The sequence below is a fragment of the Nicotiana sylvestris genome, chromosome 3 (assembly GCF_000393655.2).
Source record: "Nicotiana sylvestris chromosome 3, ASM39365v2, whole genome shotgun sequence".
Classification (NCBI taxonomy): Eukaryota; Viridiplantae; Streptophyta; class Magnoliopsida; order Solanales; family Solanaceae; genus Nicotiana; species Nicotiana sylvestris.
This window is the reverse complement of record NC_091059.1, coordinates 6,430,156-6,444,757: the sequence shown is the minus strand read 5'-3', so window position 1 is coordinate 6,444,757 and position 14,602 is coordinate 6,430,156.

The window sequence follows — 14,602 nt, the reverse complement described above, 5'->3', positions numbered from 1 at the left end:
GGTGAGTTCATGTTCGGCTCGAACCTTCAAAAGAAGATTCGAAGAGCTCTGAGGTGATTCGAGCCAAACAAACACCAGATCCATAGCTAGGGTAGTTAGGGGAAGCTACTGTGTTAATTTGGGGGTGGTTGGTTTGGATTTGAGTTTGGCTCGAATCTTCAAATGAAGATTCGAGAACCTTCAGGATTCGAGCCAAGTGGCTAACAGATTCGGATAGAGGATGGTCAGGGGGTTCAGGGGTGTTAAGGTGGTGACCGACGGTGTTGTTGCCGCCGGGTTCAGGCGGTGGGGAATGAGGGCGGCTAGGTTAGGGGTGTGCTTTCGGAGAGGATGATGAACAGTGGAGATGGGGGGGGGGTGTTTAGTTAGGAGGCCGGGGTAGGGATTTGGATTTATATAGGGATGGGGTGGATTGATACTGACCGTTAGATCAGGCAGAATGGATGGCCAGGATCTATCTACTTACATGAACGGTGTTGTTTTGGTTTAGTTGGGGAATGGGTCGGCCCGGGTACTGGATCGGGTAGGGATCACGGGTTAGGTCAAAATCCTGAGAGCCCTTGGATCAGAAATAATGAACGGCCCCGATCTATTGCAACCATACGACGCTGTATGGTTTGCATTTGTAATTAAATGATCGGGAATCATCAAACGGCGTAGTATTTGCCCTATACTACGTCGTTTGATGGTCTTTGGGTTGACTGACTTGGGCTGGGTAAAATGTATTGTTTTGGGCCTGAATGTTTTTTGTCAAATAAATGGCCCAGTCCGTTTTTCTTTACATTTTAATCAACCCTTTTCCTTTTCTAATTTTGTTCCTTAATTATTAAATTCCTAATTTTAATTATAAAAACAAAATTACCCTTACAAAACATTAATCAACCTTTAACAACTATTAACACATAGACAAAGCGTTAATCACACAGTGAAACATTAAAACTAGAACAAATGCATATTTTTGTGATTTTATTTCAATTATCTTTTAAATGCATAATTAAATCCTAGATATGCATGCAACATGTATTTTTATTTTATTTTCGTTTAATTATAACAAAACAAACATTTACGGACAAAACACCAATAATTAACAAACGCCACATAAATTCTAAAAATTGCATACTAAGAGAATTTTGTTTTATTTTTTGATTTGTTTTAGAGTATTTTTCGTGAGGCAAAAATCACGTGCTCACATTGTTCATATTGATTTGTTCGAGGATCTAAACGAGAAAGTGATAATGCATTCCAATCTATCTCCTTTTTCAATTATTTATTTTTTCCCCCTAATGTTGAGTATACTGATTCGTCACAATGGCAATCAACAAATCTTGCCATGAATAAATCTGTAGTCATAGGTTTCAAATAGTTTATAATAGAAGGAGATGCACATCCAACACACCCAACCTTCTTTGAGCACCCATCTTTGTGTGCTGTGGTGTAGCAATTGAAATATATACCACACAACCAAAAATTCTAAGATAGGAATATTTGGCTCCTGATCAAAAGTCAATTGTAATAGAAAGACTTTATGATAACTTGTGAGTCTTATTTACACGAATGTTGTTGAATGCAAAATAACATGACCCCATACTGCAATGAAATTTTTTGTTCTCATAAGCAATGTTCTAGCAATCAATTGAAGTAGTTTGATCAATGATTCCTGTGACGACCCGACCCGTCGTCTCATGAGTTACCGCCCCGTTTTCCCCATTTACTATTTCTTTATTCTTCATTATTAGTGTTGGGTGTAAACGAGTTGATTTGGATTGGTTTTAGTAGGAAATGAGACACTTAGTCTCTTTAAGGAAAGTTTGTTTTGGAAAAGTCAACCGGATGTTGACTTATGTGTTAGAGGGCTCGGATTTGAATCCCGATGATTCGGTTAGCTTCGGGGGGATGATTTGTGACTTAGGAGTATGATCAGAAGTAATTTTGGAGGTCCGGTGTAGAATTAGGCTTGAATTGGCGAATTTAGTATTTTGGCGAATTCTGATTGATAGGTGAGATTTTAATCCGAGAGTCCGAATGGAATTCTGAGAGTTGCTATAGCTTCGTTAGGTGATTTGGGATATGTGTGCAAAATTTCAGGTCATTTAGACGTGGTTTGGTCGGGTTTTTGATCGAAAGTGTATTTCGGAAGTTTTAAAAAACTTAGGCTTGAATTTGATGAGTTTTTGGATAATTTGATGTTGTTTGAGGTGTTTTGATGATTGGAAGAGGTTTGAATAATGTTATGAATTATGTTGGCATGTTTGGTCGGGGTCCCATGAGGCTCGGATAAGTTTTGGAAGAGTTTTTGGAAGATTTTTGCCGTTTGAGCATAAGCATGTAATGATCCAAAGGTCCATTCTTAGTTCTAGAGATCGAAATTTTATTTCGAGATTACCAGAATTTAAATAATGAATTATAGGAGTGATCTGGAAAGTTTGGTCTAATTTCATCAAGTCGCGATTGGGTTTTTGACACGAAACATGAGTTAATTGTTTAACGAGCGAAATGGGTATTGAACTGAGCAAATGAGATCCGAATTTAGTTTCTACTAAAGGGATATGTTCGTATTATTATGTTTGACCCATAGGAACAAGAATCATCGAATTCCGAGGTCCCAAGCCCGAGAAATGAATTTTTGAGTAAAATTGCTTTCTGAAAATATTTAAGAAAAATGGAAATGAAATTTGATTAGGAAGTGATGGTATCGGGCCCGTATTTTGGTTTAGGCACGCGGTGTAGGTCTTATATATAGTTTAAGCACTTTCTGTAAATTTTGGTTGAAAACGGACGTCGTTTGACGTGTTTCGGACTCAAAATGGAAAATTTGATGTTTTATGAAATTTGAAAGAATTCTTGGATTTTAAAGCTTAATTCGTGGTATATGACGTTATTTTGGCGATTTGATCGCACGGTTAAGTTCGTAGGATGTTGTTGAGTTAGTGTATGTGTTTGGTTAGGAGACCCGAGGGCTCGGGAGTGTTTCGGATGTGTCTCGGAGTGATTTCGGACTTAGTAAAATTGGAGAAAATTGCAGAAATAGTACCCAGTGTATAGTACCGTGAACAGTACCCCTGTGTACAGTACCATGTACATTACCCCGTGAACAATACCCCCATGAAAAGTACCGTGTACAGTACTACGCGTGGGCAGTAGCCGAAAATTCTGGACAGTGTAGAGAAAGAGCAGTCCGATATTCTTTCATTTTTTGGACTTTCAAGCTCAGATTCTAGGCAATTTTGAGCGAGAAGTTATGTGAATTCTTGGAGTAAGTGTTCTTGACTCTCTTTTGATTATATTCCATGAATAAATCTTCATTTTTGGCTTTAGATTATTGATATTTGAAGAGAAATGGATGATTTTCTAAAATTTCCTAAAGATAAATTTTTAAGATTTGAAAGCCAATCCGATATCGGATTTTGGTAAAATTTGTATGGTTGGACTCGTGGTTGGATGGGGGTTCATATTCCATGACTTTTGTCGTATTTTGAGACGTGGTCCCCACGGGCGAATTTTGAGTGTAATTTCAGATTTTTGATGGAAAATGTAGAATTCCATATGGAATTAACCTATAATTTTTATTAACTGAATTGAATCGTTATGGCTAGATTTGAGGCATTCAGAGATCAATAAGGGGCAAAGGCATCGCGAGCTAGAGAATTATCCGGTTCGAGGTGAGTAATTGATGTAAATGATGCCTTGAGGGTTTGAAACCCCAGAATTTCACATCGTAACGCTATATTGAGGTAACTTGCACGCCGGATAACGGGCGTGGGGTAGAGCACCCTTGGGGATTGTGACTTGGTCCGCCCCGAGAGATGTTTTTACCGTGTTTTATACTTGAACTAAATTGAGAATCATCTTTACTTGGATTTAATTGTTACATTTGGGCTTCTTGCCAGTTATTTGAATCCTTCAGGGATTGATATCACTGCTTTCGCATATTTTGCATATTATTTGACCTCAGTCCAAGGTTTTAAATACTGTTTTGCAAACTCAACCATCTTTCTAAGATTTGAAAACTTAAATGATATTTCTAAATGATATTTCGGGCTGAGAACTACTGTTTTACAAATGCCCAAGGAGGTTATGATGATTTCTGGACTGAGCATGGATCGGGCTGCGCGCCGCAACAGTGTTGTATTGATATTGACGCCGAGAGTCTGATTGATTACATTGATATTGAGTCCGAGAACCTAGTTGATTACATTGATATTGAGGCCGAGAGCCTGGGTGATTATACTGAGATTGATATGAGGCCGAGGGCCTAGATTTGATGCCACGAGATGGCTTGATATTGCGCTTGGGCTGTAGGAGCCCCTCCGGAGTCTGCACACACCCCCAGTGAGCGCCGTCGACGATAAATAAATGGATGGCTCAGGCTGCACGCCACAGTGGGTACTAGAGGGTACCATCATATGCCTTGCATTGCACTCATGCATTTGTTTTTATCGGTTATACCTGTATCAGTATTTGGTACTCTGATTTAATTGACTTGTTGCTTCACTATTTGTTGTTCTAAACTGCCAGTTATAGTTTACTTTGTATTTTTCCATGATTTCTTATTCTCAGCCTTTATTTATGTTTATTACTCACTGGGTCGGAGTACTCACATTACTCCTTCCACCTTGCGTGCAGATCCAGGTACACCACAGGCTAAGTGAGGAATTGTTTAGCTGAGCAGGCAGTATGCGGGAATATTGAGGTAGCTGCATGGCGTTCGCAGCCTTGATCTCTCCCCTCTATGTCTATATTTTATTCCGTATTTTTCCTAGACAGACTTGTAATAGGTGGATATTCTGTATTAGAGGCTCATATTCGTGACACCGGATTCTATTGGGCTATGGTGTGGTATTTTAATTGAACTTTCGTAGATTTTATTATTAATTATACACTTGAATGTAATGACTTAGTAAATTCTCTGTGATATTTATCTATAATCTGAATAAGAATTTGGGATAATGTTGTTGAATGGTCGGGCTTGCCTAGCAGTGTGTTGGGCGCCATCATGACCGGGGTTGGGGTCGTGACAAGTTGGTATCAGAGCCTAGGTTAATTGGTCTCGTGAGTTATGAGCCGGTTTAGTAGAGTCTCGCGGATCGGTACGGAGACGTCTGTATTTATCCTCGAGAGCCGGCAGAACTTTTAGGAAAACTTCACATTCTTGAATTCTTATCGTGCGTCCTTGATTCATCTTGAAAAGAAACTTTTGAAATTCCCTCCACGCGTTCGTATGCGCGCATGGGCGCTCAGTATCAGATGTGCCTCGATGGCCTGTGATTCCCCGATCGAGGGGCGAGGTGTAATCTCTATGAGTTTATGGTAGGCCAGTCTGAAGGACTTGAGGTTGGAGCCTATGGCTGGAGCGTCGAGGTACTGATTGTGTAAACAAGTGTTTTTGAACTTATATGTTCGGTAGTGTCCCCGTTAGTGGAAATGATGGCTGTGTCTATGTGAGGAGTATGTTAGTACTACGAGGCGTATCCATATGAATTGGAAGCGACGAGAAGGGGTCTATTGAATGATGGAAGAATTAGTAGATGCTTGAAGTCTATCTTGATTCAAGTTATAGCCCGAGTTATGGGCGTTTGAAGAATCTTTTCATGACTCCTAATTGGGAGTGAAGTAAATTTCATGTTGCGGTATGAGTACAGACTCAGGAAGATCAAGTGACTGCGTAATGCTTATGGCGGTGGAAGGTATACGAAAATGTTATATTGAGGCGAAGCAGGTGGGTTATCTCCCGTGAAGTGTGCTGAGGTGGTGTGATCCTCATGTGAATGACAGAAGATCTTATGTTCAAATGAATTGTAAGTGTTGAAGTTTGAAATTTTGGTTCACTTAAAAGAGTGAGTTTAATTGTTGCGAGATTGCCAAAGAGTTGAAGTACTAGATGAAATGTGTTTACACAAGATTACAGAGGATTTGAGTTTAACCTCACTATGGTATTGAGGCAAAAATGGAGTATATGCGTTATGAATATAGTGTGTTGTGATCTATGGCTTCGAGCCAAGTTGGGGAGCTTGCTATTGGTTAGCGGATTGTGCGCTTATGTACTATGTTAGTTCCGATTTGATGCATGCTGGTGAATCAGTTTTGGTTGTGGAAATTGGGCCAAGAATGGCACGAGTAAAGGAAATTTTTTGACAAGATGTCATGAGCTCAGATGAGCAGGAGATAAGTTTCGATGTTTACTGTAAGTTGGTATTGTCTTCAGAGTCACCTAAGATCGGTGTTTTATAAGAAGGGTTTTGCGTCCTGATTAATGATTCTTGATCGCTCTTCAGTGTTAGTGCGACCGGTGGTTTGGAGGTACGCTCCAGATATTGTTGTGATAGGTTGTGGGAGTGTGTCCCACGAGAAGATTATATAAGTGTGGCATGTAATCACTTGATTGATTAAAGATGTAAACCAAGTATGAAGTTTGTGATGATGTCGTTAAATTGAAGATTCGTGACTGGAGGGCACTTGGCATATTGGGTTGTGAATTGGGGAGGATTACTCCGATTGTGATGGTTGTTCTTGTGTGTTATGAGAAAGATGGGAGTTATTATGGACCTTTAAAAGGTTATCAGACTAGTTCAGTGTGATCAGAATCAGCTTGAAGTCGGTGGATAGATTTAATGTGAATAATGGCTCTATATCAGGCCAGATGTGTGCATTTTAGTAACGCGGTCCTCATGGAGGAGTAGTTAGGTTGATGTTTCGTTGTCAGATATTTCGCGTAGTGATGCATTGCGCCGTGTGAGTTGTGAGACGACTTGAGAAATTGCTATGTGTTGAGAATCTGTGTAGGAATGACGTTATATGAGCATCTTGGCTCTTGAAATTCAGATTGTACATCGCACCTCAGTTGTGCTTGAGTTTTGTAGCTTATAACGCTATATGTCCCTCAGAGATATTATTATGCACTTAGCATGCTTACGACCGATACTCGGTATTTTGTTGTAATGAGCAAATTTGGCTCGATGTGCATCTCTTTATGTGAGATCTATGTGTGGATCGGGTGGCACGCCGCCGTGGGTATGATATCTGGATCGGGTTGCACGCCGCAACAGTGTGATGTTGAGTATAGTTTTCTATATGCTATTTTGTATGCCTTGCTTCCTGTTTTCTAAGGAAAGTCCATATTAGTGCGTGGGATTGGTAATTCCTTCCAGAGTTCGTTTTCTTTTTTGTATCGCGTTCGAATTGGTAGCCTATTGGCATATTAGGGCATCATATACGGCTTTTGATTATGTCTGGGGTGACTTATTGCCTGAGTAGTTCGTAATGGGTGAGACGAGATCATTGAATTCGAGATTAGTGCAATCAGAGTATATGAAGTAAATTAAGGGGCTAAGACCATTGTTTGGTTCATAATGAGGTGATAGTTCTTGCCAGAAGTATAGACCCAATGAATTGTTGATTCGGTGGTGTTATGAATTTATACATATCTCATATATCGTATCGGTATTGTAAGAATTTGAACAAGACCTATGTATGTCATGTAGAGCATGGGATGCGTAATGATTTTTCTTCTAGATGGGATCAATGGAAGTTCTGGACTAGTTGAGTACGTAAACTTTCATGGTTCGGAAAGGAGGTGAAGTCCTCATGTTACCTTAGGATGGTATGGTATATGCAATATGTTGTGAAGGGTTGATATTTGCGTGTATAAGGTTACAGTTCAATTCTGAATGGAAATTCATAACATTCTTAGGCGGTACGGGCAGCTTTAGGTGATTAGAGAAATGAGCTTCAGATGATTAGGGTGAATGATCTTCAGATGATTAAGGAAATGGTATTGCTAATTGGAAGTGATTTGATGAGAGTATATGTCTCAGAAAAAGGTAATGTGATTAAACTGATGATATTTCGGTAGTATTGCGGCATGTTCTTGGTGGGTCCACTAGTGGTATTCGGGTTTGCTTGGTAGCACAAGGAAATTTTGAGTATCTATCGTGGAATGATTGGGTATCAAAGGTGTGCATGTATTCGCACGGTGGAAACTGGAATCAGGTATGATGATTTGTGTGCCATATGGAGTTAGAGACCGGGAGTTCTCATGTACATGCTAGGGATTTGGAGGCTCGAGTGGATCTTTGTTTGCTAGTATGTTAGATTTTGGATGTGATATCGGAATTCAGACTGGTTGTCTTAGTGTTGAGTGATTCTGAACTATTGCGCTACGGGCAATACTGAAAATGCCACGGGTTGAGTGATGAAGTGCATTGGATTATGTTCTAGCAGAGTGGTTTATATTTCAAAGGACCAGCAGACGGTTGGGAAGGATTTCTTTCTTAATTGGGCATTCGTGATGGATGTCAGTGCAAAGGTTTCTATCATTAATTCAGTTCCGGTGTTGGGAGACTTTTCAGATGAGTTTCATATGGCTAGGCATGTCGTCGAGCGAGGTTGTTGATTTCGGTATTAATTTGGTGCCGGGCACCGGATCGTCTGGCTCCGATAGGAGTTGTAGTAGTGGAAGTCGAGGGGGATGAGTAATTGGGTGTTGCTCGGTGAATAACGTACCGGTTATGTTCTATCAGGTTTGCGTGGTGTGTGTTATTTGTTTCACCATGGGTGTAATGATTTGCTTTGGCTCCAGACATCAATTAAGCATGGTTGTCAATTTCAAGCATAGTGACTTGAGGTGTTTCCCGTGGAGTAGTATTTGAATAGGAACGCGCATTGCAGCAAAGTTGTGTGGAAACATGACATTGCGGGTCAAATTTGTGTGTCCTGTTTCTATGATGTGAGACAGGGTCTCAGCCTTGTGTTGTGGCAGTATTGGTGAGTTTGAGGTATAGCTCTCTCAGTTGAGTCATTTTCATGAATTGAGTATGTTCGGACCGTTTCTTATTGGTGCACGTATTATGCAAGTTGTGGCTTAACCATGTATTGATGTGTCATGTCACCTCAGTAGTGTGTTTGGTAAGAAGAGATCGTTGAAATCATTAATGAATGCGAATAGATTCGATTTCAGTTTGTGTGATGGGTAAATATTGAGGTTCGATTCAAAATTTGCTATGGTAATTACCAGGAGAGAAATGACTTCATGAATGGTTAACATAGGAAATGGTTATGATTTATTGCGTGTTTCCTTTATCATTGGCAGTATGTGAAAGTGTTGGAATGAGGCTTTAGTTGTTAAGAGGTTTCCTATCGATATTCGATTATTATGTGCAGCTACTGTGAATAGAAATTATCGTTTCGAGTGTTTGAGTTATGTGGTATATCAGATAATTGCACCTGATGTTGCAGGTATGGGTTATTACAGCTGGTTCGGGCTTATTCTGAGTATGGATGTGAAGTTCTAATCTTGTGTATGATTTCGGAAGGTGCAGTGTGGCTCTATGGTTTATGGACTAGATGGATTGTGAAATTTCAGCTATGTTGTGTTATCGGACCTATGGGAGATAAGATAGCATGGGATCACCCACGGGTATATTCTTGGTAAAGTCGTTCAGCTATTGGTTGGCTTCTAAGACAACTCTGGGTACGCTCGAGAATGAGCGTTTGTTTAAGCTGGGGAGGATGTGATGACCCGACCCGTCGTCTCGTGAGTTACCGCCCGTTTTCCCCATTTCCTATTTCTTTATGCTTCATTATCAGTGTTGGGTGTGAACGAGTTGATTTGGATTGGTTTTAGTAGGAAATGAGACACTTAGTCTCTTTAAGGAAGGTTTGTTTTGGAAAGGTCAACCGAACGTTGACTTATGTGTTAGAGGGGTCGGATTTGAATCCCGATGATTTGGTTAGCTTCGGGAGATGATTTGTGACTTAGGAGTGTGATCGGAAGTAATTTTGGAGGTCCGGTGTAGAATTAGGCTTGAATTGGCGAAGTTAGTATTTTGGCGAATTCTGGTTGATAGGTGAGATTTTGATCCGAGAGTCGGAATGGAATTCCGAAAGTTGCTGTAGCTTCGTTAGGTGATTTGGGATATGTGTGCAAAATTTCAGGTCATTCAGACGTGGTTTGGTCAGGTTTTTGATCGAAAGTGTATTTCGGAAGTTTTTAGAAAATTAGGCTTGAATTCGATGAGTTTTGGGTAATTTGATGTTGTTTGAGGTGTTTTGATGATTGTAAGAAGTTTGAATAATGTTATGAATTATGTTGGCATGTTTGGTCGGGGTCCCATGAGGCTCGAATAAGTTTTGGAAGAGTTTTTGGAAGATTTTTGTCGTTTGAGCATAAGCATGTAATGATCCAAAGGTCCATTTTTAGTTCTAGAGATCAAAATTTTATTTCGAGATTTCCAGAATTTAAATATTGAATTATAAGAGTGATCTGGAAAGTTTGGTCTAATTTCATCAAGTCGCGATTGGGTTTTTGACAGGAAACATGAGTTAATTGTTTAACGAGCGAAATGAGTATTGAACTGAGAAAATGAGCTCCGAATTTAGTTTCTACTGAAGGGATATGTTCGTATTATTATTCGTGACCCATAGGAACAAGAATCATCGAATTCCAAGGTACCAAGCCCGAGAAATGAATTTTTGAGTAAAATTGCTTTCTGAAAATATTTAAGGAAAATGGAAATGAAATTTGATTAGAAAGTGATGGTATCGAGCCCGTATTTTGGTTTCGGCGCGCGGTATAGGTCTTATATATGGTTTAATCACTTTCTGTAAAGTTTGGTTGAAAACGGACGTCGTTTGACGTGTTTCGGACTCAAAATGGAAAATTTGATGTTTTATGAAATTTGAAAGAATTCTTGGGTTTTAAAGCTTAATTCGTGGTATATGACGTTATTTTGGCGACTTGATCGCACGGTTAAGTTCGTAGGATGTTGTTGAGTTAGTGTATGTGTTTGGTTAGGAGCCCCGAGGGCTCGGGAGTGTTTCGGAGGTGTCTCGGAGTGATTTCGGACTTAGTAAAATTGGAGAAAATTGCAGAAATAGTACCCAGTGTACAGTACCGTGAACAGTACCCCAGTGTACAGTACCATGTACAGTACCCCGTGAACAGTAACGTGAACTGTACCCCCATGAACAATACCGTGTACAGTAACACGCGTGAACAATAGCCGAAAATTCTGGACAGTGTAGAGAAAGAGCAATCCGATTTTCTTTCATTTTTTGGACTTTCAAGCTCAGATTCTGGGGAATTTTGAGCGAGAAGTTATGGGAATTCTTGGGGTAAGTGTTCTTGACTCTCTTGTGATTATATTCCATGAATAAATCTTCATTTTTGGCTTTAGATTATTGATATTTGAAGAGAAATGGATGATTTTCTAAAATTCCCTAAAGATAAATTTTTAAGATTTGAAAGCCAATCCGATGTCGGATTTTGGTAAAATTTGTATGGTTGGACTCGTGGTTAGATGGGGGTTCATATTCCATGACTTTTGTCATATTTTAAGACGTGGGCCCCACGGGCGAATTTTGAGTGTAATTTCGGATTTTTGATGAAAAATGTAGAATTCCATATGGAATTAATTCCTATGATTTTTATTAACTGAATTGAATCGTTATGGCTAGATTCGAGGCATTCAGAGATCAATAAGGGGCAAAGGCATCACGAGCTAGAGAATTAGCCGGTTCGAGTTGGGTAATTGATGTAAATGATGTCCTGAGGGTTTGAAACCACGGAATTTCACATCGTAATGCTATATTGAGGTGACTTGCACGCCAGATAACGGGCGTGGGGTAGAGCACCGTTGGGAATTGTGACTTGGTCCGTCCCGAGAGATGTTTTTATCGTATTTTCTAGTTGAACTAAATTGAGAATCATCCTTACTTGGATTTAGTTGTTACATTTGGGCTTCTTGCCAATTATTTGAATCCTTCAGGGATTGATATCACTACTTTCGCATATTTTGCATATCATTTGACCTCAGTCCAAGGTTTTAAATACTGTTTTGCAAACTCAACCATCTTTCTAGGATTTAAAAACTTAAATAATATTTCTAAATGATATTTCGGGCTGAGAACTACTGTTTTACAAATGCCCCAGGGGCTTATGATGATTTCTGGACTGAGCATGGATCGGGCTGCGCGCCGCAGCAGTGTTATATTGATATTGAGGCCGAAAGCCTGATTGATTACATTGATATTGAGGCCGAGAGCCTAGTTGATTATATTGATATTGAGGCCGAGAGCCTGGGTGATTATACTGAGATTGATATGAGGCCGAGGGCCTAGATTTGATGCCACGAGATGGCTTGATATTGCGCTTGGGCTGTAGGAGCCCCTCCGGAGTCTGCACACACCCCCAGTGAGCGCCATCGACGATAAATAAATGGATGGCTCGGGGTCCACGCCGCAGTGGGTACTAGAGTGTACCATAATATGCATTGCATTGCACTCATGCATTTATTTTTATCGGTTATATCTGTCTCAGTATTTGGTACTCTGATTTAATTGACTTGTTGCTTCACTATTTGTTGTTCTAAACTGCCAGTTATAGATTACTTTGTATTTTTCCATGATTTCTTATTCTCAGCCTTTATTTATGTTTATTACTCACTAGGTCGGAGTACTCACATTACTCCCTGCACCTTGCGTGCAGATCCAGGTACACCACAAGCTAAGTGAGGAATTGTTTAGCTGAGCAGGCAGTATCCGGAAGTATTGAGGTAGCTGCATGGCGTTCGCAGCCTTGATCTCTCCCCTCTATCTCTAACTTTTCTTCCGTATTTTTCCTAGACAGACTTGTAATAGGTGGATATTCTGTATTAGAGGCTCATATTCGTGACACCGGATTATATTGGGCTATGGTGTGGTATTTTAATTGAACTTTCGCAGATTTTATTATTAATTATACACTTGAATGTAATGACTTAGTAAATTCTCTGTGATATTTATCTATAATCTGAATAAGAATTTGGGATAATGTTGTTGAATGGTCGGGCTTGCCTAGCAGAGTGTTGGGCACCATCATGACCGGGGTTGGGGTCGTGACAATTCCGCTAGACTATTTTGAGTATGAACATGAGCAACCAGATACTCAATTGTTATCCCACTTGATATACAATAGTCATTAAAGGCATGAGATGTAAATTCACCAGCATTATCAAGACGAAATACCTTAATTGCGTAATTTAGAAGTTGTGCTCTTAACTTTATTATTTGAGCCAACAATCTCGCAAATACCATATTACGAGTTGATAACAAACACACATGTGACCATCTTGTAGATGCATCTATCAAAGCCATATGATACTTCAATGGTCCACATGAAGGGTATATGGGCCCATATATATCACTCTATATACGTTTCAGAAATGCAGGGGATTCAATCCCAACCTTAGTTGTTGATTGTTCTAATAACCATTTTTTCTTAAGAACAAGCAACACAAGAAAATTCCTTAAATTGCAGAATCTTCTGATTATTCAATGTGTGCAAATGTGAATTCTCAATTATTTTGCGCATCATATTAGAACATGGATGGCCCATTCGGTCATGTCAAATGATGATATTATTAGAATCAATAAACTTCTTATTTACTATGGCATGTGATTCAACCATACTAATACTTCTGTGGTACAAGACAGAGGAAAATGAGGGTAACTTTTTATGTATACATTTTTTCCCGCTTTTATTGTAGTAATATAAAGATATTCAACCTATCCTTTATTGGCAATCTCCATATGATAGCTATTTTGGAGAATAGCTTTGAAGCTCAACAAGTGTTTTGAGACGTACTATAATACAAGGCATTACTTATAGCCAATATTATTCCACTGAGCAGTAATAAAACCTCTCTTCTAGAGCCCTCAATTAGTTTTGTACTACCCGATATTATATTCACATAGGCCTGTTTCATAACCAAATAAGAGAAATATTTCTTTTCTCTTAGTATGTGTGAGTTGTAGCACTATCAAAAGGCATATATCTTTATTGCTCATCTTGGATCCAATTGAACACTGAAAATTTTTATTTTCTTCATGAAAAAATTACATCATAAGAAATACGAAAAGCTAACAACACTATAAGATAACTTAAGGTACTTGAAAATTAAAATAACTTAAACAAGAACAAGACAATTAAAACACAAAAATAAAAGCAGTAACATAATAACATTTCCTAGTAAAATGAATAAACTCCAGTTTTGATCCCCAAAGAAGTCTCCAACTTTCAAATGAGTAGTATCATTGAGGTCTTCAAAATCATCATCTTTAAATCATGATTTACCTAGGCATTATCATCATATTTGTTTGAAGGCCCTGCCTGTCATGACCCAAAATTTAACTAGTCATGATGGTACCTAACCCAACCCCCTAGGTAAGTCAATTAACAATAAACCACAATATAATAATAATAAGAAGAGTCAAAAATAAAATAATTGAATTTTATACAATTTCTCAAGGAGTGGTAGTACAAATCATGAGCTTCTAAGACTTAGAGTTTACAAAGCTGGTATGAAATAAATACGTCATTTGTTTGAAACGTACATAAACAGATTTATAAATCTAAAGCTACCAAGAATAAGAGGCTGCTATAACCGAAACGCAAATACGACTTCAATGCTAGCTCCCACCATAAGCAACAACATCCAAAATCTGCACAGAAGGTGCAGAAGTGCAATATGAGTACAACCGACCCCATGTACTCAATAAGTAACAAACCTAACCTTAAGTTGAAAGTAGTGACGAGCTTGGACAAACGGTCAGTGTCCGACATCAATAG